At 50.2% G+C, this 12,876-nt stretch overlaps 1 long non-coding RNA gene and 1 pseudogene across 2 annotated transcripts in view; both read right to left on the reverse strand.

Moving 5' to 3' along the window:
- LOC134762020 (L-lactate dehydrogenase A chain-like) overlaps window positions 1-9,178 on the reverse strand; it is a 31,336-nt pseudogene extending 22,158 nt beyond the window's left edge.
- The window catches only part of LOC134762083 (uncharacterized), a 250,069-nt gene that overhangs the window by 173,690 nt on the left and 63,503 nt on the right, over window positions 1-12,876 (reverse strand). The window contains exon 5 of one of the 2 annotated variants that reach the window (XR_010141632.1): window positions 10,225-12,500. The exons of the other annotated variant lie outside the window; for it this stretch is intronic. This is a non-coding gene — a long non-coding RNA (uncharacterized LOC134762083). Of the gene's footprint in view, window positions 1-10,224; window positions 12,501-12,876 lie in introns of those variants that run through there. 2 annotated transcript variants of the gene reach the window in all.

Consider the following 12,876-nt stretch of genomic DNA (forward strand, 5'->3'; position numbering starts at 1 on the left):
CAAACCCAAATCCAGTGTTCTCTTCTCAGCCTGTCCTTTGATGCCGATATGAACTAAAGTGACTGAATTCCATCAGAGGTTTGAATTGCACAAACCTCCAATTTTTCAGGGTCATCAACCACAGTTATTGTAACAGGCTGTGCTTCTTCTAAAAGCACAGAGTCTTACTCACTCTGACAATTGCTTATCCTTGGAACTTAACTGCAAACAAGATCTAAATCTGCAAATTGTGTCACTTCCAGAGCAGCCACAGGTCAACGGATGACCTGACAAACAGGCTGTCACAAATGGCTTCCAAGGTGGGCCAGGGCTAGTGTCATGGGCCCTGATCCCTGTCCCTTAACTGTGAGCCCTCCACTGGGGTCACCTGAAGTACCCCCGCCCACACCATCCCTTTGTTTAATAGAGACATCCATCTCCTCCCAGCAAGTGAGAGGCCACCAGTTGCCCTCCTAGGTAACTCCATTATTCCCAGCTCCTTGAGCAAATCCTCTTCATCCCTGAGAAAACACAAACTTTTGCTAGGAAGTTGGGGTGAGAGCACATCTGGCTTTGGGTCAGGTTTTCCAATTAGTAGCCAGATGTGCACAGCTCAAGCCCCAACCAGCTGCACTTGAAACACACCAGTTCCGTTAAAGGGCAGACAGTGCAGCCCATTCTCCCCATCATGGGAGGATAGAGCTGAGATTCAGAGTCCCTCATTGCCAAGAAGCCACAGCCAGCCTTCCTGGAAAGTGACAGGGAACACAAGGCTAGTGTCTGCTCCAACATCTGGCGGCAGATGTAAGTGGAGCCCTCTTTCTGAGAAGAGCAAGAACCGGGGAGGAGAGAGAGAATGTTGGCTGCTCCCTTCCTAGGGAGGACAAAACTCATCCACCTCCCAGCATTCCAAATACAGTATGGACAGAGAAAAACACAGAGAAACCTGGCAGGCGCCCCTGAACCAGGTGAGCCCCTGGTTAACATCACTAGTGATGAGGCATGTTGATATCTTGTACCCTGTGATACGATGCGCTAAAGACACTTTCCCTCTGAGAGCTTCTTCCCCAAATCCAATCCTCAGTCTACATATCAGAAAACATCAGCCAGGCGCGGTGGCTCACGCCTGTAATCCTAGCACTTTGGGAGGCCGAGGCAGGTGGATCATGAGGTCGAGAGATCGAGACCATCCTGGACAACATGGTGAAACCCCATCTCTACTAAAAATACAAAAATTAGCTGGGTGTGGTGGCGTGCACCTGTAGTCCCAACTACTCAGGAGGCTGAGGCAGGAGAATTGCTTGAACCCGGGAGGCAGAGGTTGCAGTGAGCCAAGATCATGCCACTGCACTCCAGCCTGGCGACAAAGCCGTCTCAAAAAAAAAGGAAAAAGAAAACATTAGGTCAACTCAAATTAAGAAACATTCTATTCAACACCTGACTGCTCCTCTTCAGAAGTATCCAGGTAATGAAAGGCAAGGAAAGATGGAGAAACTATCACAGACCAGAGGAAACTAAGAAACAAGGGCCAGATGTTGTGGCTCACACCTGTAATCCCAACACTCTGGGAGGCTGAGATGGAAGAATTGCTTGAGGCCAGCAGGTTGAGGCTGCAGTGAGCCAAGATGGCACCACTGCACTCCCAGCATAAAGAAAGAAAAGAAAGAAAGAAAGAAAAGAAAGAAAGAAAAGAAAGAAAAGAAAGAAAAGAAAGAAAAGAAAGAAAAGAAAGAAAGAAAGAAAGAAAGAAAGAAAGAAAGAAAGGAAGGAAGGAAAGAAGCTAAGGAGACATGACAACTAAAAGCAATGTGGGATCCTAGACTAGAAGATTAGCTCCTGGAACAGAAATGGACATTAGTGGTGAAAACTAGAGAAATCTGCATCAAGTCTGTAGTCAGTTAATAGTAATGATATACCAATGATCATTTCTGAGTTTTGATAAATGCAGCGTGCTATGTAAGACGGTAACATGAGACTGGGTGGAGGTGAATAGGAACTCTCTGCATAATCTTTGAAACTCTTGGGTAAATCTAAAATTATTTCAAAATTAAAAGTTGTAAAACAAACCCCAAAACAAAGCAAACCCTTTTTTCCCCCTTAATTTTTAAAAACGCCTTGCCTTCTCATAACAGAGCATCAGGGCGGGCATCTGACAGCCTGGGCTCCACAAGAAAGCCCTCTGCACCTTTTCCTCCCCTCTGCCTGTGGCTTGTGCCTTCCTATCTCGATTGTCCTATGCTCCTTTGGCATTTGCCAATCCAACCTGCCCATCCTCATCAGCTGCTTTCACCTCCCATGCCCTCTTCCACAGGCGACAAAGCCAATCTTTCAGGAAGAGACAATGCCCGCTTCTCAGACTCCAGGGTTCAGTTCTTGGGAGCTGATCCCATCCCACATGGTGGGCAGTTCCAGGACCTCACGTGGCCAGTCAGCCCACTACCTCTGCAGCCTGGCCTTTGGGATTGGTTCAGAGATGGGTCCTTTACTCAGGACTTTGAGAGTGAGGACTGGAACTTGTGCTAAAATTACCGGAAAAAGAGGCATAGTCTCTCTGTTGGGGTTGTTAAGCAGGTGGAAAATAAACCTGGGGCTGGGGTAGGGGGCAGCAGGTGGAGAACAACCCCTCTGCCTGAGAGTGAAGCCAGCCACAAGGAAAGCAGTGACTTTGCTTGAGCCCCTAGGATTCAGCTGTGCCTCAAGCTGGTGCCCTCATCAGAACTTTTCCATTGCATAAGCCGGTATTTCCCTTTTTGGTTTAAACCAAAACTCCAGTTGAGTTTCTGTTGCTCACAACCTCCAATGTTGAGCCTTCCCTGGTGGCAAACTGTGAGTCTCTCCTCCTTCACCAGTTCCCACTCCTTTCTTCCCCAGGTCCTGGGACCAACTCTGCCTGAAGCAGGAGGGAGGAACAGGCTCCAGCCAGCCTCCTGGGGTCTGACCCCAAGATAAGGCTGTGAGTGCCAGGAGTTTATTTGGGAGCTACTCCCAGGAAGCACAGCTGGGGCAAGGAGCAGGTTATCGCCCGGCAAGGGGGGCCCAAGCCTGCTGGGGACCTCCAGGAGATGGCACAGACCACTCCTCAGTTACCCTCCTGAAGGGAAGAAACCTGGGGGTAAGAGCACGTGGTGGGGGTGGGGGGTTATACACCAAATTTCATCCATCCTGGGTTGAGGGCTTCTCCTGGAGTCATTGTTCATCTGTTAATGTCTCAGAGCACATGCCCAACAGAGCAGCAGGTGCTTCCAAGAAGGACTCACCTGCGTACAATGGAAAGGTGAGTGCACAGGTGAGATGGCCAGGGACCAACAGCTGCTGTGACGTCTGTGGACCGTATCAAGGACCCCGGGCTCCTGGTTTCCTGCTTGGTTCTCTAGTCTCTGGGGAGTCCCTCTGGTTCCCCTCCCCAATTCCCAGGCCTGTGCTCTGCCTTCCCATCAACACCCTGGATCTCCTGTGACAGTCACTTGGGACCATGCCCTGTGGACATGGGCGCACACTGTTCATATGGACTCCCTGTTCCAGCAGCTCAGGCCCCACCCCACCTGGAAACTCCAGTTCCAGGGTGGCCCCTCCAGGTGTCAGTGGAAAAGGCATTTGACAGCAGCATGGTGGCTTCCTCTGAAGCCTGACTGCTCATACCCACCTGAAGCCGCACAGCACAGAGCATAAAAACCAGGATGGTGCAGGCACACAGACCCTGGGGTTAAACCCCAGCTCACCCCTGGCTTGCTGGGCCATTTAACCTGGGAGAATGATAGACCTCAGTGCTCAGGACTGCAGTAAGGTTCCATCAGATGGTGTCTGTGACGCAGCCAGCATGCAGTAGACACCCACTGGACACAGTGGCATCGCTGCCAGGTCTTGGGAAGTAGAGAAAGCCCCTGGGATGGTTACAGTAACTCCCAACCCAGAGCCACCTGCTACGGATGGGTTTTTGTTATGGTTCAAATTATGTCTCCCAAAAAGATATGTCTTAACCTCCACTACCTTGAAATATGATCTTATTTGAAAATAAGGACGTTGCAGATGGAATGAGGTTAAGACGAGGTCACACTGGAGTAGGGTGGGCCCCTAATTCAATATGACTGGTGTCTTTATAAGAAGAGGAGAAGACACACAAAGACAGACACACAGAGACAAGACAGCCCGGTGAAGACAGAGGCAGAGATTGTGTGATGCCTCCACACACCAAGGAACACTCAGGACTGCCCACAGCTGCCAGAAGCTGAAAGAGCAGGAAGGATCCTCCCCTGCAGGGTTCAGAGGGGGCACAGCCCTGCAGACACCTTGATTTTGGACTTGTAGCCCTTGGAACTGTGAGACAATCAAGTTCTGCTGTTTTAAGCCACCCTGTTTGGAGTACTTGGTTGATATTAGCTCTAGGACACTAAGACAGATTTTCACTGATTTCTTTTCAGGTTTCAAAAGGTAGATTTAACCATTTGAATGGAAACCACGTGCCAGCCACTTTTGTGGGGGGTTTCCCAAAGTGTGTTCTGGAACTGCAGGATGTTGGCGGTTGTTGATGGTTGACCTGGAAAAATATGTGAAAAGGGGTTCTGTGGTCGACATGATTTGGATGTATGTCCCCGCCCAAATCTCATGTCAAATTATAATCCCCAGTGTTGGAGGTGGGGCCTGGTGGGAGGTGACTGGATTACGGGAGTGGATTTCTCATGAATGGTTTAGCACCATCCCCTCAGTGCAGTTCTCATGATGGTGAGTTCTTACACGATCTGATTGTTTAAAGGGGTGCATGACCTCCCCTCTCTCTCTCTTGCTCGTGCTCCCGCCACGTAAGATGCCTGCTCCCATTTTGTCTTTCGCCATGAGTAAAAGCTCCCTGAGGCCCTCCCAGAAGCAGGTGCCGCCACACTTCCTATACATGCCTGCAGAATCATGAGCCAATTAAACCTCTTTTCTTGGCGGGGTGCGGTGGCTCACGCTTGATATCCCAGCACTTTGGGAGGCTGAGGTGGGTGGATCACCTGAGGTCAGGAGTTCAAGACCAGCCTGGCCAACATGGCAAAACATCGTCTCTACTAAAAATACTAAAATTAGCCGGGCAAGGTGGTACACACCTGTAATCCCAGCTACTCGAGAGGCTGAGGCACAAGACTCACTTGAACCCAGGAGGCGGAGGTTGCAGTTAGCTGAGATCACACCACTACACTCCAGCCTGAGAGACACAGTGAGATTCCTTCTCAAAAAAAAAAAACTCTTTTCTTATAAATGACCTAGTCTCAGGTATGTATTTGTAGCAATTCAAGAACAGGCTAATACAGTGGTCAAGTAATCAGGGAACAGTTGAACAGTTTCTTGCATGGCTTCTCAGGGCCTTTAACATGCTAGCGTGCCTTGTGAATACCCATGAGCGGATACAGGAATGGTTGTCCTACTTTTATTTTTTTGTTTTTTTAGTTTTGATTTTTTATTTTGTCCTAAATTATGTAACCACAGAAGCCTCTTCTCAGAGCCTCTGGTGGGGTTTGCCTCTGCAGAGTGGAGCTGGGAAAATCCTGCAAGAGCAAGCCCAGTGGTAACAGAGGAAAAGGCCCCATGTTCAGGGAGTTTGGAGCTCCCCATATGGAAGATAAATTTGCCTCCCTGTGGGATCATCTCAGGGCCACTTTAGGTTCATGGGGCTGCAAGCTGGTGCTCTACAGATCTGCAGCAAGAGTGTGACTTCCAGTCCTGTGTTGCACTGAATTCCAGGGACCGCATGTGTCCCCGTTCCCCTCTCCAGCCACCCCCCACCACCCCCCATATACATAGTTGGCATTTAACCTTGCCAAATATCTTTGGTATGGCAATAGAATGATCTGGCTCCTAAAGAAAGAAGTCAGATTTCAAAATGCTGAGTCATTCACCACGAGAGCAATGCCTGAGGAGAAGTAGGTCAGCCCGGGCCGAGCCTCCCCACCCCTCCTTGGCATAAAAAGCACCCAGCACAGTAACGGCAGCTCACACATGGCCAGGGCTGTTCTACAGGCTCTACCTGTATCCACTCTTTAAAGCCTCATGACAATGCTACAAGGGGGAACTGTGAGTCTCCTGAAATTCCAGATAGGAAATTGAGGCACAAGGAAGGGAGGAGGGATGGAGCCCCAGCAACCCGGCCACATCGCTAACCAGAAACAAAGGGTGGATCATCCCAGACACTGCATCAAAAGACAAGAGTTAACCAGACACTCATTCCCCAAACACAGGAGCAGACCCTACCCTTGAGAAGCTTGCACTGAGGGAGACGGACAAGCAGCACGCCTGCGGCAACAGCAGTGGGCAACAACCTGCTAGGAGGAGGCCCGATGCCATGGGAGTGCCAGTAGGGGTACCCCGCCTGGACTTTGGAGGTGGTGGTACTCAGGGAGAGCTTCCTGGAGGAGGCAGTCTCTAAGCCAGGTTCTGAGAACAAGTGGGAGTTAGCCAGGTGAAGTAACTTTAACATGCTAGTGTGCCTTGTGAATACCCATGAGAGGATACAGGAGTGGCTGTTTCAGCCCAAGGATGTACTTGTGCAGAAACTTAGAAGCCAGGAGACAGCAAGGGCCTTTTGGGGAACTTGGGGAGGAACAGAGCAAGAAGCCGAAGCCAGCTGCCATCAAGGAAGCTCTCTGACCCACAGCCACGCTGTAAGTTGGAAAGTCTGGATTCGAATCCTGACTCCATTTATTCCTAGCTGAGTGACCCTGGGCTGTTAAACAACCTCTCTGGGCCTCAGCTTCCATATCTGGAAAATGCAGAAAGGAACAGTACCTTCCACACAGGGCTGTTATGTGGGTGAAAGGATCTGCTGTGTATCAAGCACTTGGCCTATGCATAAGGAAGCACTAAGTGGTGTCCTCATCGTCATTGGGTAGGAGTCAGCCCAAGCCCTACAGCAATTCAGCAAGAGTTACAAAAAGATACATTCAGCCCTGCAGAGCAGGTCCAGCTAAGTACAAAGGCAGGCTTGGGGCTTCCAGGAAAGGGGAGAAGCAGCCCGTGGGACCACAGGAACATCCGCCCTCCCAGCCCTGGCCCCAGGCCTCCGGGTTGCCTCCTCCTTCCCAAGGTAAGGCCCTGCCAAGAAATTCCACTGAAATTCCAAGAAAGTTCACTTTGAGTTTCACCCAGTCCCTAAATGGAAACACGCACGCGCACGTGCACACACACATGTGCACACACACACACAGCACGAGGGGAAACCTAGAGCGTCTTTATTTTATCCCCACCATGAAGCGGACTGGTTTGGAAAAGTACCCCACCTGCCTCTTCTTGGGGCCGGGTGTGGTCCTCAGCAAGATGACAGGAGGTGGACGTGAAACCCATCTCTTCCCCAGCCGTGGGGACATCATTTCTCATTGGGAGTTGGCAGAAGGAGCTGTGGCAAGGGGCATCCTCTCTCCAAGCCTTGGGGATCTGGAAGGGATGCAGGTGATTCCACCCATAAAAAGCATCCTGGCAGATCCCCAAGCTGGGCCACCTGCGCCTGCAGCATTTCTCACGAGGCCTCCCCGTGAAGATTCATGGAAAACTTGGTAGGGCACTTTTCAGGTGGATATTTAATTATCCTAAGCAGGTGCACCCCTTTAAAACGGGATCTGGAGCCGATTACCCCCACCCTGAGTGAGAAGTGCACCTGATGGGGGAACTTATCACCTATGGCCTCAGATTGTTAAGCGACAGCTCCAGCCCCTTGATCTTGGTGTGCCCTCGGCTCCCCAGACTGGTAGCTTTCAGGTCAGCAGCAGCCATGGGGAGGAAGTGTGCCTTATTCTGGTTTAGAAAACACTCTGGTGCTTCAGCTTCTGAGCACCTATCCTTTAAAATGCCCCCTGGTTACAATAAATTGTACAGAAGAAATGTTCTACTTTGCAAAAGAATTTTTTAATCTCATTTATTTAAAAAAATAAAATGACTCGCTGACTCATGAATGGCACCAACCCCCCTTATTAACACCAGGATTTGGAATTGTGCCTCACCTGTCAGAAGAGGAGAGGGGATGCTGAGGAGAAAGGTGAGAAATGTCCAGTGAGGTTCCTGAAGCCTGGACCCCCAAGCACCCCCTCGCTCTGACCTCTGACCCCCCAACACAGGCTGTTCCTGTCCCATTCCGCGATGAAAGAGCTCACCGAACACCTGCCTCATTCACCGCCCTATACCTTGCCTCTGCTTGGCCTTGACAGACCCTAAGACAAGTCCCCTCCCATCTGCCTCACGGCCCCCACCTGACCCCCTGCTCCTCCTCTAATCCATCACTGAGATTCATTCCTACAAAGTGCGAGGACACTTACCACCCCAATGCTTGCTTCACGCTGGCGTTCAAGGGCATCTGCTCCAGGGGCCCAACAGGATCACTGGCGAATGGAAGGTGACAGACAGGAAGCCACACTCGGTTCTCAGGTCCTGTAGGGCTCTCAGGAGCCTGTGAATGCAGGGCAGGAGAGTAGTTCCAAGAAACTGAAAAAGCCCACTGTACAAAACAAAAACAGTACTTACTGGAAGTTTCCATTTATATAAAAGTCTAGAAAATGCAAATTAATCTGACAGTTGCCTGGGGTGGGAGGTGGGACAGTAGTGAGCACAGGGGCATGGGGAACCTCTTGGGGGACTGATCTGTTCATTATCTTGACAGCAGTGACAGTTGCATGGTTGTGTACATGTGCCAAAACTCAAATTACACACTTTATGTGCAGTTTATTGAAGTCTATCACACCCCAGTAAAGCTGTTTAAAAACTGATTATGTAGAAGGCAGGTGTGGCTGGAGCTCACAGAAGGGAGGGGATAGTCAGAGATGAGGCCGGAGGAACAGGAGGGGCCAGCTCAGTGTGCTTTAGAAACCCCTGGGACTAGGCTTATGAGCAGCGTTGCAGTTTTCTAGCGATGCAGTAAGAAAGGGACCACAAACCATGCGGCTTAAGCGACAGAAATTTATTGTCTCCATTCAGAAGATGAGAAATCCAAAATCAGAGTGTCATAGCGTCAGAGGTGTTTGAACCAGAGTAACTCCATCTTGAATAGGAGCTGGGTAAAATATGGCTGAGACCTGCTGGGCTGCATTCCCAGGAGGTTAGGCATTCTTAGTCATAGAATGAAATCGAAGGTCAGCACAAGATACAGGTCATAAAGACCTTGCTGATAAAACAGGTTGCAGTAAAGAAGCTGGCCGGAACCCACCAAAACCAAGATGGCCACGAGAGGATGACCTCTGGTCATTCTTGCTGTACTCCCACCAGTGCCATGACAGTTTACAGATGCCATGGCAACATCAGAAAGTTACCGTATATGGTCTAAAAATGGAAGGCCTGAATAATCCACCCCTTGTTTAGCATCTCATCAAGAAATAACCATACAAATAGGCAACCAGCAGCCCTTGAGGCTGCTCTGTCTATGGAGTAGCCATTCTTTTAATCCTTTACTTTCCTAATAAACTTACTCTCACATTACAGACTTGCCCTGAATTCTTTCTTGCAAGAGATCCAAGAACCCTCTCTTGGGATCTGGATCGGGACCCCTTTCCTGTAACAATAGGATTGGCTCCTTCTGAGGGCTATGGGGAGAATTCCTTCCAAGCTTCCCTCCTAGCATCTGCGGGGGACTGGCAATGTGTGGCATTCACCCCATTTCTGCCTTCATCTTCGTGTGGCCTTCTCCCTGTGTACGTCTCTGTCCAGATTTCCCCTTTTTATGAGGTTCACCCTAATGCAGAATGCCCTCATCTTAATTACATCTGCAATGATCCTGTTTTCAAATAAAGTCACATTCTGAGGTACTGGGGATTAGGACCAAAACATGTGAATTTGGGGTGGGGTATGGGAGCACAGGTCAACCTCTAACAGGCCATTTGTGGAATAAAAAAAATAACTGGGTGAGAACGGGGGAGAGTAGGGGAGAGGCAAGTAAAGAGCCCAAGTCTGAATTCTGCTCCAAAACTCCCCCCGGGAGCCTGGGCAGCCCCTTAACTTCTCTGCGCTGCTGATTTTTCTTCTGTGAAATGGGGACTGTGATCTGTGTTTCACTGTTGCCAAGACAGTCCACGCACCCATGAAAAGGGTCCATGTCGGTGTGCTTAGGGCAGGTTCTCTCTGCTCCCACTGAACCCCCAGAAGCTCTCGGTTCCCCCACAGCTTCTGAGCTTGTTCCCCAGGTCAGCCTCTTGCTCATCTGCCACCCCGCAGACACTGGGCACCCCGGGGAAAGAATGTAAGGTCTCTACCTGTCTCACGTGTCCGTGTGAAGAGACCACCAAACAGGCTTTGTGTGAGCAACAAGGCTGTTTATTTCATCTGGGTGCAGGCGGGCTGAGTCCGAAAAAGGAGTCAGCAAAGGGTGGTGGGATTATCATTAGTTCTTATAGGTTTGGGGATAGGCAGTGGAGTTTGGAGCAATGTTTTGCGGGCAGGGGGTGGATCTCACAAAGTACATTCCCAAGGGTGGGGAGAATTACAAATAACCCTCTTAAGGGTGGGGGAGATTACAAATTACATTGATCAGTTAGGGTGGGGCAGAAACAAATCACAATGGTGGAATGTCATCAGTTAAGGCTATTTTCACTTCTTTTGTGGATCTTCAGTTGCTTCAGGCCATCTGGGTGTATACATGCTGGTCACAGGGGATATGATGGCTTAGCTTGGGCTCAGAGGCCTGACACTACCCACCTGTTCCCAATTAACAGGGGAGACCTACCCATGGGCACTGTCACACAAGCATGACAAGTGTGCTGGGGGTGGTGGTTGCCAGAGGAAGGGCAGTTGCCTCCGCCCGGTGCAATCACAGAGGGTTCCAGAGAGGAGGTGCCCTCCTAGCACCTGAGCTGAGACCCCAGAAGAAAACTATCATGGTGCCCTGCCCAAACCCCAAGCCTCAGATTGGGTGGGGTAGTAGGCAGAAGAATGCTCCCGGCAAAACTATCCCCAGCCTAATCCCTAGAACCTGTGAAAAGGTGTCCTTATGTGATCACAGGACTTGCAGATGTGAAGAAAGTTAAGGCTTTGAGATGAGGAGATTATGTGGCATTATCCAGATGGGCCCAACCTAACCCATGAGTCCTTAGAAGTGGAGGAGGTGGCAGAGTGGGTTAGAAATGCAATACAAGAAGGGTGACAGAGACCCAAAGCTGGCTTTAAAGATGGAGGAAGGGGCCATAAGCCAAGGAATGCAGGCAGCCTCTAGAAGTTGGAAAAGGCAAGGAAGTGGGTTCTCCCCTTGATATGGATTGGCTATATCCCCACCCAAATCTCATCTTGAATTGTAGCTCCCATAATCCCCACATGTTGTGGGAAGGGCCCGGTGGGAGGTAATTGAATCATGGGGGTGGGCCTTTCACGTGCTATTCTCATGGTAGTGAATAAGTCTCACAAGATCTGATGGTTTTATAAATGGGAATTCCCCCGCAAAAGTTCTCTTGCCTGTTGCCATGTAAGATGTCCCTTTGCTCTTCCTTTGCCTTCCACCATAATTGTGAGGCCTCCCCGGCCATATGGAACTGCGAGTCCATTAAACCTCTTTTTCTTTATAAACTACCCAGTCTCAGGTATGTCTTTATAAGCAGCATGAGAATAGACTAATATACCCCTAGAGCCTCCAGAAGGAGTCAGACCTGCCAGCACCTTGGTTTTAGGCCAGTGAGACTTCTGTCAAACTTCTGACCCTCCAGAATTGTAAGATAATACAATGTGGGGTTCTAAGCCACTAAGTTTGTGGTAAAACGTACAGCAGCAACAGAAAGCTAGCTCAGGTGAGGTATACACTCTGGTCCCCCAGAAGGGGACAGGCTCAGGTGGGGTCTGAGGAAGTGACACAGCACAAGGCTCCCCCAGGGAGCGGGGAGCCCAGCCTGCCATGCTGCAGAATTTCTGGGGAATAACAAGGTCATGAGGATTGAGGCACAGGGAAGCCTTGGAAACAGCTGGGGAGCCTCAGGTACTCTGAGCTGCAGTTACTGGTCTGGGACCGGGATGTCAGCAAAGGGATCCCAGGGTGACAGTGATGCTGGGCTATCTGAGCCAGGAGGGACTCATGTCATTACCAACTCCTGGCATTGCTGATGAAAAACCTGAAGGAGAAAGGAGACTCCTCCAGGGTCCCAGCAGAGGCCAGAGACAGGAAGAGAACCAAAGTCTTCTAGAGTCCAGACTGGAAATTAGGATCTGCACGGGAATGCTGCAGCCCTCACAGGAGGCTCCCCACTTCACAGCCCGACTCTCTGGACACAGTTCTCTGCCTAAGGACAGATCTCAGACCACACAAGAACTGTGTCCTGTACTCGTACCTTCTAAAGACCTGGCTCAGACACTCCTGCCAGGCACCCCACAATGAGCCACCCCCATCCCAACGAAGCCTCCTGCAGCTGTCCAGAGCTGTCATCGCAGGGCAAAGGCCACCAGCTAAGCTGTTACTCATTCCCAGGTCGGGTTGGAGAGGCTTATTCTGTACAAGGATTCATTTCAACCCTTCAGCCAGGAGGGAGTCAGCAGGCCAGGTGGGGACATGAGGATCAGGCCATCTGGACAGGCAGAGCTCCGAGGTGGGCTGTGTGCTGCAAAGGGAGGGAATGCACACATCTCAGAGCCCGGCGATCCAGCCTCCTAAAGGCATCTTTCAGGTCTCCGAAAATTTACTGAACATTCCAGATGCATCCACTGGCAGCATCCTTCCCACTCCGTAGATTGACGGGGCCAATTCACCCTCAGTTCTTGGCATTTTGTGTTCGGTTGGAAAAGACATTAAAACAAGGGTCAGATGTGGGCCATTATGTTACTCAATGGGGGAAGGTGGGTTTTGCACAAATGTCAAAGGACTTATAAATGCAGCATTGGATGGGGCCAAAACAAAAAGAGCCAAGGCGCCAGGGGAGGGAGGCTGGGAATGAGTCACGTTAGCAATTTCATAGGAAGACATTGGGGCAAGTGAAG

The sequence above is a fragment of the Pongo abelii genome, chromosome 8, assembly GCF_028885655.2.
Source record: "Pongo abelii isolate AG06213 chromosome 8, NHGRI_mPonAbe1-v2.0_pri, whole genome shotgun sequence".
NCBI classification, from domain to species: Eukaryota; Metazoa; Chordata; class Mammalia; order Primates; family Hominidae; genus Pongo; species Pongo abelii.